Source organism: Plodia interpunctella, chromosome 5, assembly GCF_027563975.2.
Source record: "Plodia interpunctella isolate USDA-ARS_2022_Savannah chromosome 5, ilPloInte3.2, whole genome shotgun sequence".
In the NCBI taxonomy this organism is placed as follows: Eukaryota; Metazoa; Arthropoda; class Insecta; order Lepidoptera; family Pyralidae; genus Plodia; species Plodia interpunctella.
In genome coordinates, this window is record NC_071298.1 from 6,642,480 (window position 1) to 6,659,274 (window position 16,795).

Below are 16,795 nucleotides of genomic sequence, written 5' to 3' on the forward strand. Positions count from 1 at the left end.
TTGCTGCGCTGTGCTGGCTCGGCCGTGGCAGCCATATTGGTAAGTCGCGTAATGACAAACTATGAAACTAGTTTACCTCTTTGACCGGCAAAGAGGCGGTCACTCAGTGGACTTTCAATTTCACAGCACCAGCCGACCTCGCCACCACCACGCCTTGCTGCCATTCACATACCTTACTTGGTCGTGATCGAAACTTGTTTTCTATTCGATGTCCATGATATACTAACGTGATAATATGTTATATGTTTCGTTTATTTTGCCAAAATTATATATGGATGTTTTGATATAATATTGATAAGACAAACATGAATTCATACTTACTTATCTTGTAAGATACAAAATTAATAATTAAGGTTGAAAGTTTCAATATTAACCATCAAATCTTTGATATTTATTATGTTTATTACACTCAAGCGTTAATAAATGTACGCTGTCTGCTAAAATTAATTAGCTTTCAAACGTTTTGTTTTTGTGTTGTAAACTGACTATATATATTAAGATTATGTATCTATATGACACATTGAGATATATATGAAACATCAAACATGTTTGATATCCTTATCCTAATTTAAAGTTACGCTAACGTAAAATCCATAGATGCTTTTAATTCCTTATTTATGACATGCATAAAGTAAAAAAAAATCCACTGTAATTTTGGGAAATATCGTAATCCAAGCTAAAAACAAAGTGAGTAGCAATTCTCAGAAACAAAGATCCCACAAATAGACGCCGGGAAGGGTCGAATATCGCACCATCGCTGCCGTCCCACTTTTCTACGTTAACATACTACACGTATCTTTGTGAATTCACAATTTCCTATATCTGAGTCGATAACAATTTCTTAACGTCAATTTTTACTAATATTTGTAAACGACAATTTTTGATAACGTCTGACAAAGTAAATCTATGGTGAATTGATTACAATTATTTTATTATTATTACATTTTGGTTAAAAACATCATATTAGACCGATCCCCCATGGCAGCACCCGTTCACGAGTTGGCGCATAGGTCTGACCTCGCAAAGCTCAACCATGATAAAGGGAGAATTTCAGAACTTAAATGTAAAATACTGCTGCGATGCTTAATACTAGAAATTAAAGTCATATTGTGAAGAGACAATGAGAAAATTAGGACTATGAATAGAAAATACTTAGTCATCGTTAAATTAACGTGGTTCTTTCAAGCGCATACGATTCATTTGCTGGGAGCGGGCGCCGTCATGGGGAAGGGAACGGTAAATGGAAATGCTTGACAATGACAAGGAAGTTCCGGTATTCTTCGGTGTCCAATTATTTTCGCAAATCGCTCCACTGCCAATTTGTCTTTTTGTTTTTATATGAATCGCCTTTTTCTACGACTCGATCCTATATTACTGCGATACAATCAACAAAGCCATTTTAAGTATCCAGGTCGTAACATAAGAAAAATAAATTGAAGTTTGCGTAAGAATACTTTATAACTGAAAGATCTTTTTCCCCATAAATGTGTGTGTTAACTTACAATGTTTTTGGATGAAACGATAATGCAGCTCGCAGCATTTTATACAAATTATAAACGAGACCTGGATACCTAATTGTTATAGTTAACTTTTTCTGAGGTAGTGGAGAAAAATGATACTGTCTATAAATTAATTGCCTGTACGTATATATTATTAAAAGAAATCCTGTCGCGTCTGTCTGTATTTAGGCGATAAACGATAAACTATAGGACGAATTTTTGAACGATTTTTCAACAATAAATAGTGTGGTTACTGAGAAAGATTTAGGTGTATAATTTATCAAGTTCCTGGCTCCGACGAACGGCCACTAGTATACTTGAAATATTGTATATTTATTTCATGTTCGTGTATCTCAAACTATTTTGCTTACAAGACAAGTATGATATGGTTTACCTCAAACAATATAATCAAAAGTTGTGGCCCAGATTGACCCCATTCCAGGTTGTGGCGGAAAATAAGCTTATCATTCTAGATGGAAAACAACACTCGCTGAAACAAAATTTGGGTTTGTTTATCGCAAACATTTGTCTTATAGCAGTCGATATCGAACTAGAATCCGCCTTTTGCCGCTCAATCTAAAAGTTCGATGTTATTAATTTTGACGAGATAATTTTCAATTTGTTATTTTGTATAAACTGTTTTTAATTTACTCCCCTCTAATTAATGGTCAAATCTTAGCTAATTCTCTTTACATTTAGAATTAATTCACTCTACTCCCTACTAATATGATAATAATAATAATGAGATAATTTGGATGTGTGGGTTATATGAAGATTTTCACTCAATCACGCTCAATCTACTGAACGGAGTTCGAAGTAATTTATTCCACGAGTAGAATGTAACCTGGAGCTATTCCAGGTTACATTCTACTCGAGGTCACGTTTTATCAGGAATTCTCACATGAACGATGCCCAGAGGCACAGCTTGTATAACATAATTCTTATCATTTTAGTACACCCTGCACTTTAAGTCGCAAAAAATATATACGTATAAGTAAATTGTTAAAATTGATGTTCTATTGTTCGTTCGTAAAGTGCTGCAGTGGATTTGTAGCGAACGTTTCATTTTTCGCAATTTCACTTTAGAGGCGATAGTAAAGCTGAATTGACCGTTGTCTATAAACTGTATCTAGCCTGGACAGTATAATAATAAATTCAAACGAACCCAAACAATTACATCACTATCGCTACTTGTACCACTTTCATTGCTCCCATTGAAGTAACAATATCTTGTATTATCATTATAATAATACAAAGTACCTCTTGTATTGGACTTATCGCTATTATATTATGTGTGTTTAGAAAGACCTTTGTTGGCTTGTAATTTATAAGTACCCGCGTATCCTAGAGACATTATCCGAGTATAATAATACTCTATCATTAGTTGATATCTCTGGAGGCGCTATTAAGACTCGATCGCGATAAGAGCCCAAGTTCGCGAGTGTACCTGTCAGTAGTTGGCTGCTCCTTAGTGCTTCTGAGAACATAACTCTACGTGACTGCCGGCAAAGATCGGGGCTTACGGGCAAGTGTTGAAACAACATTAGTGAGTGTAAATTGTTGAGTAAAATTTACAAAATGTAGTCATTACCCTCAGTGTGTCTATATGACTTTTCTACTGAATTAAGTTCAGGCATCTTAAATCAATTATGCCAATTTAAAAAACACAACAACAATTTTGCTCTTTGGAGTGTAGTCGTAGCACTCACCGGTTTGCAATATACTGTTATATTTCCATATCAAAGGCAAAATATTAATATTCAAGCGTCGAACTTGTAAGAAACATCTCAATTTTTAAAACTCTTGCTTCGTTCTGCGAAATGTGACGGAATTTCAATATCGCCTCGAGTCGGTTCTTTGTCGACTTTCAATCGACGCAAAAAGTACAAGTAAGATATTTCATATATCGGAGAGCGAGCGGCTCTGCCCACACTTCGCGCACAACATTCGATATGGAGCCGTCATATTTCTTGTTCGAAGAGAGATGCCAGGAAAGCAATAACTTCCAGGGAAATTGGATAGCGTATAAATATTACAACTTCAATTACTTAGACACAGTTATTGAAGACGCGTAGACGTACCTACATCTCCTCTGTTCGGTTGGCATAACATCAAAAGATATTATTTTTGATGAAAGATAAAATAGGCGTGTGGATAAATTCACATTTTGTGAATATGAACTATGATTGAGTGGACGTGAAAGTAAGAAAACGTAGCTAGAACAATGACTTTAATGGCATAAAATAATATGTTCTCGAAGATGCCAAAAAATATCTTGAGAAATATTATAATATTACACGAATAATTATATAACAGCAAAATTTTCTTCTTTAACAAAATTACATTTAACTCTCCTAAATATTTCTCAATTACATATTTCATTAATATTCATGCGAGAACAATTCACGGTATTTTCACAATGCAATTTATATTGCGAATGTACAATTGTTTTTGTGCAATATTTCTAAACATAGAATGTATCAAGAGAACAACTACAACATACGAAGAAATTCGTTCACGAATACCTATCGGTGTTGTAAGGCACATGTCAGCATATACAAGCGTGAACGTCGTCTTGACATGTACAATTGTACAGTCAACAGCACTTCAAGCCAGACAAATATATCGCATCTTAAGATTTATTACCGAGTTGTATACAGTCTTATGGATCAACTAGTTATTGCGTTCCTAATATACCAACAATCTCTTGTACTAAATAATATTACATAAATCAATTAGATTTTTAGCCATTTAGATCAATCATTGTATTATTTAAAAAATACATTACATAATTTCATTACATGATACCAAAGTAAATTATCAATAGGTATATCATCAATATGGCTTTATCGAAGTTGGATATCTACTTGATGATTAGTATAAAGCAGCGGTCGGCAACCTTTTTTTATTTTAATTTAATTTATTTATTTTCATTGCATTACATATGTATTTGACTTAATTCTTCCTTTTGGTATTCAAGGGCCGCAATGTGGTTAAATAAAGTAATCCCGGTTTTACTTTATTTAACCACATTGTGGCACATTTGTATTTTTATGCCTAGAAATCCAGTCCAACCTATGAAAGTGCATGTGACAGTGCAGGACCACGGGTTGCCGACCGCTGATATAAAGTAACTATGCAAAACACATAATATCAAAATATTTTCAAAACAAAGATGGTCCTACGTGTTGTCATTGTTTTAGTATAGTTAATTAAACTTTTAATTGTCTGGTTTACAGCATGATATAAAATGGATTTTGGTCTCAAACAGATTGGCCAAAGCTGACCTCAGTTGGACCGGATAAAATTTATTAGTAAACACAGATCTGCCCATGCATGCGTGAATGATTCACGACCTGGACCTGGCTAGTCATGAAACGACGAAAGTGCAGAGGTCTACTCTTGCCCTATTTATGGCAAATGTATTGATTATATAGTAAGTACAAAATTGTTCAGTTTATACATACTTGAGTATTTTATTATTTGTTGAATTATTCGATGCTTTTTGCTGATTAGGTATTGATTCAGTGGCACATTACAATATTATTGCCATAATATATTTTGTCAAAATAATTTTAGAAAAAAAATCTGCCTTCGCCGCGCCTCTTCTTGAGGGCTTAATACACGTCAAATTCAATTTTTTTCCACTATCCTTAAAGGTACCGAAATTATTGTATAATCTGTGTCAAAAGGTTCTATTTCAAGTTACTAATCAATAAGTAATATAGTTGATTACGGAAATAGAAACAATGTTAAACAAACTGCACGATCTGATACCTGCAGCATTGTGAATGTTTTGTGACTGGGTACAGTGAGTCGACAATACCGTGAGTTACACCGCGCCGGGGGAAGACAATGCGTAGTAGTCACATACCGCACAGCCATTTATTGACATATGTGAAAACAATGTCAAACTACACGATGCATGATATCTGCACTGGAAATGTTCTCTGACTGGGTGCAGTGAGTCGGCAATCGCGTGGGTTGCGCCGCGGAGAGCCACCATGACATTCCGCCGCGGTCACATACCGCACGTCGGCGTCGCACAGACATTTCCATAAATTTTGCGCATAATGTCATTTTTATGCTCAATGAGATGCAAAAATGTGAAATTTCATGAGTACTTTTCCTCACATGACAAATTTTCATGTCACTTACTTTTTTATTGCAATAAAAAAATAAAAAAGATATAATGATTACATTTAGGTAGGTCAAATATTAATATTCGGAAAAGCGCTGGACACTTAAAATAAAGGTATTTTTACCGCATTTATGCAATCACTAGTTACGAATTTATTAAAAATATTTATTTATTATTTTGAATAACAATAAACAAGGCCAATACAATTTTATTTTATGTTCAATAAAAATTCATAATGAATAAAACTTGCTAATCACTAAGGTCAAATATTATTTGAAGGTGAAAGTAGAAAGTATTTGTTTGACTGCTGACTATTGATATTTGCATTAGAAATCTGTGAAACACGTTGTTTTCTCACATGGAGGTTCAACGCATCATTAAATAGAGGAATCTTTTGTTCACCAATCTTTCTTTAGCACTGCATAGATCGGTTAGTGCAAAAATAGTAAATTACAGTTTATGGGAAGTTAAACCTCCGAAGATAAACAAGAACCTGTACACATTTTTTCAACGGGTTATCTGGTAAATTTTAGCGGTTCATTGATTAATGGCGATATTTCCGATCCCAAAAACAATGAAACTAACTGTTAGATACGTAATCATTATACCGTTAATCGTTTTATACATATTTATTATTATTGCTTTAATATAGAATGTAAAAAATTGTAGACACTGTCCAGTTTTAGATAATTGTTTTTTTTTTAATTTAAAAATATTATATAAATTATTGTTTTTAATCGTCAAAAAAAAAATAGAACGAATGAATATTTGGAGAAATATCGGATCAAAATTTCAGAACACGTCTAGCCAATGACTGTGACGGACTTATAACAAATAGGAACTCATTTATACAGCTTCAGTATCAGGGTCAAGGTGTTATTGCTTTATCCCTTTTTTTTTCTTTCTCGACTTTTGAACGCGTGAATGTATCTCTGAAAATGCCAAGATCTTCTCCGAATAGATGGAACATGAATACTGACTGGCAGAACTGTTTTAGATATTTTCCTCTTTTTAGTTTCAGGAGTCTGCAAGGAGACATAGAATTTGGGATCAACGTGTAAGGGTAGTAAGTATTTTTTCTATGAAATTTCAACCTTATTCAGTAAAACTATGAAAATTGTGGATCGTAAATATAAATAACAGGATTTAACGACTCAATGAAATAAAATACGTCGTGGCGACAATTTTATGTTTTATGTCTTAATTTATAGTTGTTTATTATATGTGTCGATAATCAAACTTGTCAACTATATACATACTAATTTTTTGTCTTCTTCTAGATCTGTTTGTTTAGAGCGAGCCACTGGTTTTGCCTTGATTCAGTCCTGCACGTAGTCTAGTAGACTATAAAAGAGTACTAACTAACAAGCACCTGACTTCTTAATCAGACCAGATTGCAACGCGTCAACACAACTATCATAAAATAAAGAGAGTACAAAAATATATATCAAGTACAATTCAAAATACGATTAAATTAAAAGGGTTTAATTATATTGTCGTTTTAACGTGCGCAGAAAAACGCAAAATACGCCATTTCGTCTAATCGCCAGCGGCGCGCCGGTTAAAACCAACGCCAAGTTGACGGTGCAACTCACCCTTGAATGTTTAATGCTAGTAGTAGGTATGCATTCACTTTCATTTCCAAGAGTCAGGAATTTATTACATGTAAATATTTGTGCAATAAGTACTACTACAGACACAGTATAGCATCTTTATCCTTTACGGGGAAGACAGAGCCAATAGTTGCGAAACGTTTATCTGTGTGGAACTAATTTTTCTGTGTATTTCGTATTTTTCCATGTTCATGTCATTTTATGTTCGTATGAAGCAATAACGTGAAATGTTAATTGCTTCAATTAAATGCAGGTACTCGCTGAAATGGCTCCACAATATGACGCTGCATATTGGAATTTTAATATCGGCCTCATAGTGGTACACGTCGACGACATGATGCATGCTTGTTTCCATGTGTTATATTGTAAAATTCAAGAACTAAATTTTTATTGATCTACAATGTACAGCATTTCTGTGAATTACTTCGTAGACTATTAAAGTTAGAAAGCTGTAATATAAAACGCAATAAGCTGTGAAATTAAATTTTAGAAAATATACGCAGTTTAGTGCTGGCTGGATTAAGCTGTGAAGAGTAATAAATAAATAAAACTGTTAATTTCTAAAACAGTTGGTAAGTATTATATTTTTGATGTCATTGAGAGGAACGGTGTAATTATTAGAAGAATGTAATAAAACAATCATTGACCGTTATCATTAAAAAAAAACAGAATGAAAAAACTTATAACGCCAAAATATTAATAGGTTCAGGTTTAGTTAAAATACGCGACACTAGATCAGAAAAATAAACTGGCCAAGTAAATAACTAAGCTTAGCTTATTCACAACTCAAGATTGATGTCTTTTGAGGTATGGTTCTGTCACAGACAAAACAAAAGATTCCCGGCTTCGTAGACACACAGTCCTTTAGAGAAAAATGGTTTTGATTTTTTTACTTCAACACGCATTGTTTAGCATGGGTTTAATGCCCATTTAAGCCCCTTCCGGTAAATTAGAGGCTTCATGTAACATCTGGGCTTTAATTCAAAATTCCGCTAATGCTGTTTTCCTTCCTTTCTGTAATATCTATTTGATATATTCTGGATAAACAACCCAACTTGCTCACATCAAGTTTTGGGCAAGCGTCAAACTTTGTCTGAGGCAACTTAATTTCGAAATAAGTTAATTTTAGTAAACAATCAAGTTATTTTAATACAATATCAAGTATTTATTATTATTAGGTACTTCTACATGGATATATTTGAGTGTTATTTAATATGACTAATTAATTTCGAATATAAATTAATAATTGAATAAGCCTCTTCCTCCTAAAAAGAAAATTATCGTGTTTAAAAATAAAGGATTGCGAACATTTTTTTAACATTAGCATTATCTTTTCTAATTTAAAAGTAATAATAACGATATCTAATAATTATTTACGATATGTTTATGTATACATACAATGAAATATTCTTTTGAAAAATATCTTCCAAGTAAATATGGATAATATAAATAAATATATTAGGACAAATCACACAAAATAAAGTTATAGAAACTTATGTTTAACACCTAATAAATTTTCATCCAGTTTGTGAAAGAAAATGTATACCGTTACTAGTAGCTGAGAACTAACGACACACTTGGAGACAAGAGATACGACTGTATAATAATGAAATGCGCAATCCCCAACAAGGAAATTAAAAAACAAGTCCAATGCAATGTCTTCCGCAAATAAATGAGCTTCGCTTTCAAGTGGCGTTTATTGCTTATCTCAAGGAGGGTGATAGCATTATTGCTCGAGCAAAAAAACTTGTGTCTTTGAACCTTGGCAGCGCGGCTTGGAACCCGGCCAATGTCATCGCTTGAGGCCTCGTAAAAGCTAAACCTTAAAATGAATTTTAAAATGTCTTCTTTCTCCTTTTAATCGAAAAACATATAAAGTACGAGGAAGTATTGAAAATTTCTTTAAAATATGCTGAGCTGCCGTGACACTATTGAATGCAATAACGAAAAAAGAGCCACTTTGGAAAAGGCAGTAAAAAATTAAAGAGTATTTTCAACTTTCCAGAACACTATCAGACAAAAACAAAAATAGCGGAGATTGTATGAAACTGTAAATTTTTGGCATACCATAGTAAAATACCAACCAACTGAAATAACAATATTTATTGTAACAATATTACTGTATATTTTTTATGAATCCCAACCATTTTTTACTAAAAGGAATTGATTTGACATGTTATGATTGTTGAAAATCATAACTGAGGTTTAAAAAATGGATCATTATTTTTAATGGTAAAGATTAATTTTTCTGTTGTCTTCAACCATACTTTTTTCTGCAATTTAGCACCGTTATACATTTATTCATTTACTTAATGATCTAGCTTTAAATTTACTCCGTCGCTAGTAAGGCATATTCCACATTGGTACACGTTTAAATGGCATCTGAGAATTTGTAGAATAGTACATAATTCAAAATTTTTTTCCATTTATATCTTTTTGTGATTTTTGTGGAATAGATAGATATAGTGTTTGGGTCATTTATTTGTTTTATGGATCGGTTATTTGTTCTAGACCATCAAATTAAAAAATGAGTACAACAGGTTATCAAAATAGGGCCGCCTTCACTCGAAGCTAATATTTATGCGTAAGTAATAATTAATCATATTCCACTCACAGAAGAGTCCTTCGCTCTATTCACTGAAAGTAGCTCACGTAACAATGGAACGGTAACCCAATACGTGACAAGAAATATGATGTATTAGACACCTCATATTATTCCATATAGCAGATCCATTTGCCAACTAATTGGTTCCGACGGCACGAGTATTGTGACTCGTTGCAGGAGAAATCGCTTACCCATTGGGGTAAGTCATGTACGAAAATATTTGCCGAATGTAAAAATATTAAAATATCTCGCGAACTCCATTTTAATACCCATGTCCCATTGCTCCATTGCGCTTCGTCATGTTGACGTCCATCGACGGATCAACTCAGAAATTGTATAGGTGAGTATCAAAACCTATAGAAAACAGCGAAGCACAACGGAGCTACAACGTGCTACGTCACCGCAACGGAGCACGACTGAACATTGAGGCGTGGTTCTTAGTGCAATTAAAGATACGTAGGACGTACCAAAATTAGCTATTCCTTGTCGTATATTCCTTGTTATATATATATGATATCCATCGTAATAGAAAGATGTACTTACATCTTTCTATTACGATAACCAAATAAAAAATATGTGTTATAATTTGCTTCTCGAAGCACACCCACGTTTATAGAAATATCAAAGAGAAAAACATAACAACAACTGTTGTGTGAGACTATTCTGCGTAACTGAAAATTCATTATAAAAATATGAAGGTTCTTTTTAGACATATAATACAGAAGATAAAATATATTTTTATTAATTTTGTCTACTTGTCTGCCTGTATTGTTGATAACATTTTGTAATGTGAATCTGTAAAGATTTATGCCAGCATTCGTACGCCCGAATAAATAAGCAGTGTAGCTTTTGTTTGTTGTCATATTTCTACTGTTGAATTGTGATGTGGTGAGTACTCAAGAACGAAGCAATTACAAAGCAAGCCAGTATACAAGCCAATACAGTAATATATAAATAGTGTGGTGATACATACGTACTAGATATTAGATGAGGTTACAGTAATCTGAATATTCAGAAGAGTCAGCTTACGCTCCAATCAACAAGCGATAAGTTTGACCTTTTGATCTCCAAATCCGAAATTATATTATGTCTAAACCTGATTAATCCAAACAATGACGAAAATGGCGGTGAAGGTTATTTTGTAAGATCATCATTTTGCGATGAACATGCAAACTAACTTGATGCAAGAGTTTGTCTGTGACCTCAATACATCATGATGTACCACAAAAATGACACTCATGTTCATTTTTCGACTTGTGAACTTTAATCTTTAAATTATATTTCGTTAGCTTTTATGATATTGTAAATTTCCCACAGGAACAGTTATTTCCACCAGGATAAACGATACATCCATATTATTATATGCATGCGAAATTTCAACAAGATTGGTTGAGAAGATAAACATGAGGTAATAAACAAATATTCTGATTACTTCATATTTTTGTAAAGAATATAAATTAAAAATGTTAGCAATTTGTTTTTATCTATCAACTGCTGGAAATGAGATGATGTAGTGAAGTGACAGGTTGCTAGCCCATCGCCATTGTCTACTTGCCTGTTACACTACTCCTTGTCACTAGATGGCCGTAGGTAGTCGTAAAAGTCATGTCAGATGCCTTAAGGTGACTTAAATAAAATATGACATTAGTGTCAGAGGGAATTTTCTTTCGTTCTTAGATCAGCATGGAAGACAAAGACAAAAAATTTCAAAAACCAAATTCTAGTAGGCAGGTAATATCCATTCAGTGTTAAAAAAACTGCGCACGTTTACGAGCGAGTGCATTGTTTTTAAAGTACTCTCTACGCATCACGTTTTTCCCATCACAGATCCCGCTCTAAAAGAACGTGAGGTTTTTACCTAATTGTACGATGACGATACAGCTTAGGGAATCTAATAAACTAAGACAAAATTCAATAATATATTGTATCGCAGAACATGTAGGTATTTGAAATCATTCTACTATAATCTTGTGGTCGTATTTGTGATAGGAGTATATCATACCTACTAATTTAATGATTTGATTAAGTGCATATAATTGACATTTAAACTGGATATTCTAACTAAATATTTGGTTTCTGTTACTAACATTTGTATTTGACGTGTCAAAATGAAGTCACAGAAATGACAGTTAGATCATTAAAATCAAGTCTTATCAGTTTCTCAACTTTTAACTTATTTTAAGTTCGATGTATCCATCGTTTCATCGATCCCACATCAGCTAAATAAAACCGCTCGTAGCTTAGATTGCGTAAGCATCAAACTCGTCCGATGATCTTGGGTTTACGAAGGCGGATACCGCCAGGCGGCCTCTAAGTTTCCAATCATGACTCATGCGTATGCTTGGAGAATTCTCCAAAACAAACCCACAGATTCATCACACATTCAATGCAGTCCCTACCCTTTTGTTACCTTCACAGTTATTTTAATTCCAATGTGATGATTAAAAGCAAAATACAGTCATACTTGGGCAAGTTCGATCGAAATTATATGCGAGTGTATTAAAAAGCATTGCAAATTATTTAGAAGTGAGTTTAGTCTTATAGCGTTTCTATTTGCTGTGACTAAGATGTGTTTTCTTTTTACTGTATTCTTAATCTGGGCCAGATTAGTGATATTTTTACTACAATTAGAATTGCGATCACGATCTGTTACAATGAATGATAAATATCTATGTTAAAGCCGGATCTAATAACGCGATAACAACAAAAAGTAAGAAAATCTCATGATTCCTTTTTTCAATAGGTAAGTGTACCTTTAATCTTACCACCCATTCAAACTCAAACGGTCGCTAATTCATAACTATCACTCATGTTTATAATTAAATTAATATTTTACATCTATAGTTGAAAAAGGAGGCTCAAATGGGATTTGCACCCAAATCTCTGCCAATGCACAGGGCAACGACTCTTCCAACTGAATTATAGAGTTAAATTCCATCCAGTAATAAAACAAGCAAATTCCGAGTATTTAATAAATGCGTTAGTTGAACTCAGTCGTGACTATCTTCGTTTCGAAACGTTGATGTTAATATAATGATGGTTAGGAAAAATTATATGACTAGACAAAAAAAATGATAACAACTTTGGATGTCTGATTAAGCAACTAACATTAGGTGCGTTGGTTGCAACGTAGCTATTAAATCTACTCGCAATTCGTTCAACGAATGCATGGGCTCTTTTGTATATACCTAATACAAAATAGAAATTTCTTAAAACAACTCAACGAAGGTGTATATTATTTCAATTATCCCTGTTTGACGCCAAAGATAGTGTTGTTTCGGAGGCGTTGTACTGGTCCTCACAAATTTAGTTTGGTCGAAACGCTAACGGCAATTTCACGTCATCGGTCATAGCGACGCGCAGCGCGGCGGCGGCGCGGCTTTCTAAGTGACCATCAAGTACTCTCCACATATTCAAAGAGTCTTAATTTTTTTCCAAATTATCCCATTTTTATTTGATTGGAAAGTAGCAGTTTTCCGGAAGGCAGTGCGCGAATTAAATAAAGATAGGTAGATACAATAGCTGATATATCAATACAATTCTGGAAAACATTTTTTTTCCCTACAATATTTCTGTATTTATGATTCGATATCTATATAGGTGGTCGGTTATTATTTCGCTTATAAAAGTTTCGGTGGTCATTTCGCTATAAAAAATATTTTTAAATAGTCCTCGCAGAGTCCGTCACTCTCGCGCTGCTGTTGTTTCTGTTCTACTTCGTGGCGTCGCTCGCTGCGTAGGTACTATTGTTCTATTCGCTACTATTCGCTCGGTGAAATCCGCGCACGTTTTCGTTGTGGGCGGAAGTTCGTGGCGTGGTCAAAGATTTTTCCACTTTTGTTTAAGAAGCCCGGCAAATTGCGCCACGCTCCTGTTTGGTGCGACAAGTTTTTTAAAACAGCCATTAGGAGAATGATATCAGCTAGAGTGAGCTCTGCTCTTAAGTATAGTTTGTTTTGTTTTATTACTCATAACAATTTTAAAGGAACAATTAATTAATTTGTACACATTCTAATTACAAAGTAAAATTAATTTTTGATTTTCATTGTGGAGGGTGATGTGTTTTATTCATCATCATCACAAAGGAATAAATAAAGAAAAGCTATTAATTTTCACTCGTGCCTGCGTAAGATATTTCAATTAATATTCGGAGGAGAAATATTCATTTTGTTATAATGTTTGTTGAGAGAATTTGTAGAACTACATATTAGTTTACCAGCTTCATATTTACTTACAAGGAGTTTAGACTCAATCAAGAATGTTTGCTGAATATATTATTATAATGTGGAAGTAGAGTACCTGATTTATCATTATACCATCAAAGACTGGAAATATTTGTCCTTCACTTATTTACGTAGTAGTCAAGTTTCAAAGCAAAAGCTTTGAAATAAACAGATTTCACATAAACTATTCATTTGCTACTTATTGGTCGAGTAGTAATTTTAATTAATAAAATCATTAAAGACTTTTTAGTTTTAAAATGTAGTTTATATTAATACCAACATTATTTGCTAAATAAATAATGCAATTGTTTTGTTTTTATTTAGAAATGTGTTATATTAGTGAGACGAAACAAAATTCAATGTACTTACAACCGTACCGTTGTCTATGACAAGGGAATTTGGGAAGCTTCTTAAGAATTCTGAGGACGTATCACGTTGCTCTAGTAACATAAATTTGCAATGATACCTAGCGTACACACAACGGCATATCACGTTATCTCCAATGGATATCTGCATTTCAGTAACAGTCGCTAAATTGCAATATCCTTGTGTTGCCGAAGGAGAGCGCTATTGGAGGTCCCGAACATAAATCTAGAAAAGCTTTATAACTTTCACTCATATGCATAAATTTGATGTTATTCATAAAATTATAGATTATATTTTGCCTATTCATTCTGGCATTGTGAGTTATTCGTGCATTAAAATCGACATAGGACATTAATTAAAAGCAAAATGTGCTACGATTTTCAGTTGCATTGTAGAATGCATTGATTATTTAAAGATAAATCTGCATAAGGCCACATACGCACTCTACGCAGCCCCAGGACAGCCAAAATTCCAAATCGTTATCACGCACCGCTACGCATTATGCATTCGATCTTGCCTTTAAAGCTTGGACTATGTTTTTGCCAACTGATTGTGTGATCCATAACATCATCTGCTTCTGCTACTAAAGCCGCAATATTTAAATAAGATTTCTTTGCTCAATTTGATATTTTCTTTATTTGATTAGGTCCTTAGGTCCTAATTGATAAATTTGTATTGCAGAGGCATAAGCTGACACGTAGATATATATTGACGTGTTCGTAATTGTTGCTTTTGTCGAAAAAAGATTTTCTTGCGTTCAATAATTTTAAGTAATATCAAAAAGTTATCTAAACCTTACAGTTTTATACACTAAATATAAATCTATAACATAATAATGTATAAATTTATATTTTCCTTAGCAAAAGCAAAAGTTTTTACATCATTATACGCTGAAATATTATTGGAATTTTCAAAACAATAAAAATCTATCTACCTATACCTAGACCACTACTAAAAGGCAAGATATTGGAGGGGCTCGCCTGCCAAGTTAATTAATGGATGAGCATTATAATTGTGTGAAAGTGACACATTACACTAATACAGAGCTAGACGTGACATAGAATGCCTATGAAGCATTAAATTCAAATACATAATAATATGAACACCAATTGAGTTGCTTATAGCGTCGAATTGGGGAATGGCGACCTAAGGGCTCCCTTGGGAGACCCCAGTTTCGCGCCTTCAGGCTCCCATAGCCAAGGTCGGAGTGGATCCTGCCAAAGAAACAGGACTCCATAATTCCTTTGTAAAAAAATTTAAATTATAAATTCAAAAGTGGATAGAGTTAGAGTCTATCCCTTATGCTTACCGCCCTTGTCGCCATACGCGCTGACTGATTTCAAGCAATATATTAATATTAACGAAAGGCCCGCGTGTGTCACTTGTCTCGTGAATAATTATCATGATTACGGCAGGTATTCCAACCCTCAGCCTAATATTATTTATTTCCATTTGTTAACAACAGTATAACGCTTCTTAAAATAGACATTTTATTGCTTCATTCGGGAACGGGTTTTGGTTGGAACGCCATATGGCACCAACTTTTCAGATCTGCAAATGCAAAACTGTCCAACGTGTATATAATATAATGTAATATACCAAAGTAGTCTAGTCTATACAATTTATGTTATGATATTCAGTAATAAAAAGATACCTATCTAGTAATTGTCTAAATAAAACATTAATGTTTTATAAATGGTTAGCATGAACTTTATATACTATCAATATTTAAAGAATATGTTTTGAGCTTGTGTTATCCATTAATTTTATATGTTGTAGAGCAGGTTTACAAAAACGTTTTTTATTAAATGTAGGTGTTTGCAGATATGCGTCCATATAAGCCAAACTGGTCAAAAATTAGCTGAACCTTCACATTTACAAAATTAAAAATTAAACCTTTTTATGTTAATGATAAAAATAACATTGACATACTATTGGCAAAATAAAACACAAGTATTGACAGATATAAATGACAAACAAATAAACATACGAGAAACGTACTTACCAATAAATAAAGTGTCAATCCAATCAAAAATAAATCACTACAAAACACAAAGACGGACAATCCAGAGAACACCAAGGCCGGGGTAAGAAAACAATATAATAAAATAAAATCACCAGAGTCCAACAGGATCGCACATTCAAACACGTCGCTCCATGCTCTCTGAGCGTTGATTTTCAGTTTCGTGTATAGAGGGCCGAACGGAGGCTCACTAATTTACAATTCTTTCATAATCAATGTGTGGGTGTCGTAATATTTACGTAATTTTTTTCAGTCTGTCAGATGGTCGCGATGTAGTGTAAGCAGCAGCGAATGAACCGCTCCCGGTGAACGCACGGGCCGCACT

The 16,795-nt window shown here is 33.6% G+C and overlaps 1 protein-coding gene across 2 annotated transcripts in view; it reads right to left on the bottom strand.

Annotated features, from left to right (window-relative positions):
• LOC128669893 (mucin-2) overlaps positions 1-16,795 on the bottom strand; it is a 50,217-nt gene extending 33,422 nt beyond the window's left edge. The window contains exon 1 of one of the 2 annotated variants that reach the window (XM_053745115.2): positions 16,566-16,795. The gene's annotated coding sequence lies outside the window, so the exon portion shown is untranslated. Of the gene's footprint in view, positions 1-16,452 lie in introns of both variants that reach the window. The other variant, XM_053745113.1, reaches the window with a different exon arrangement.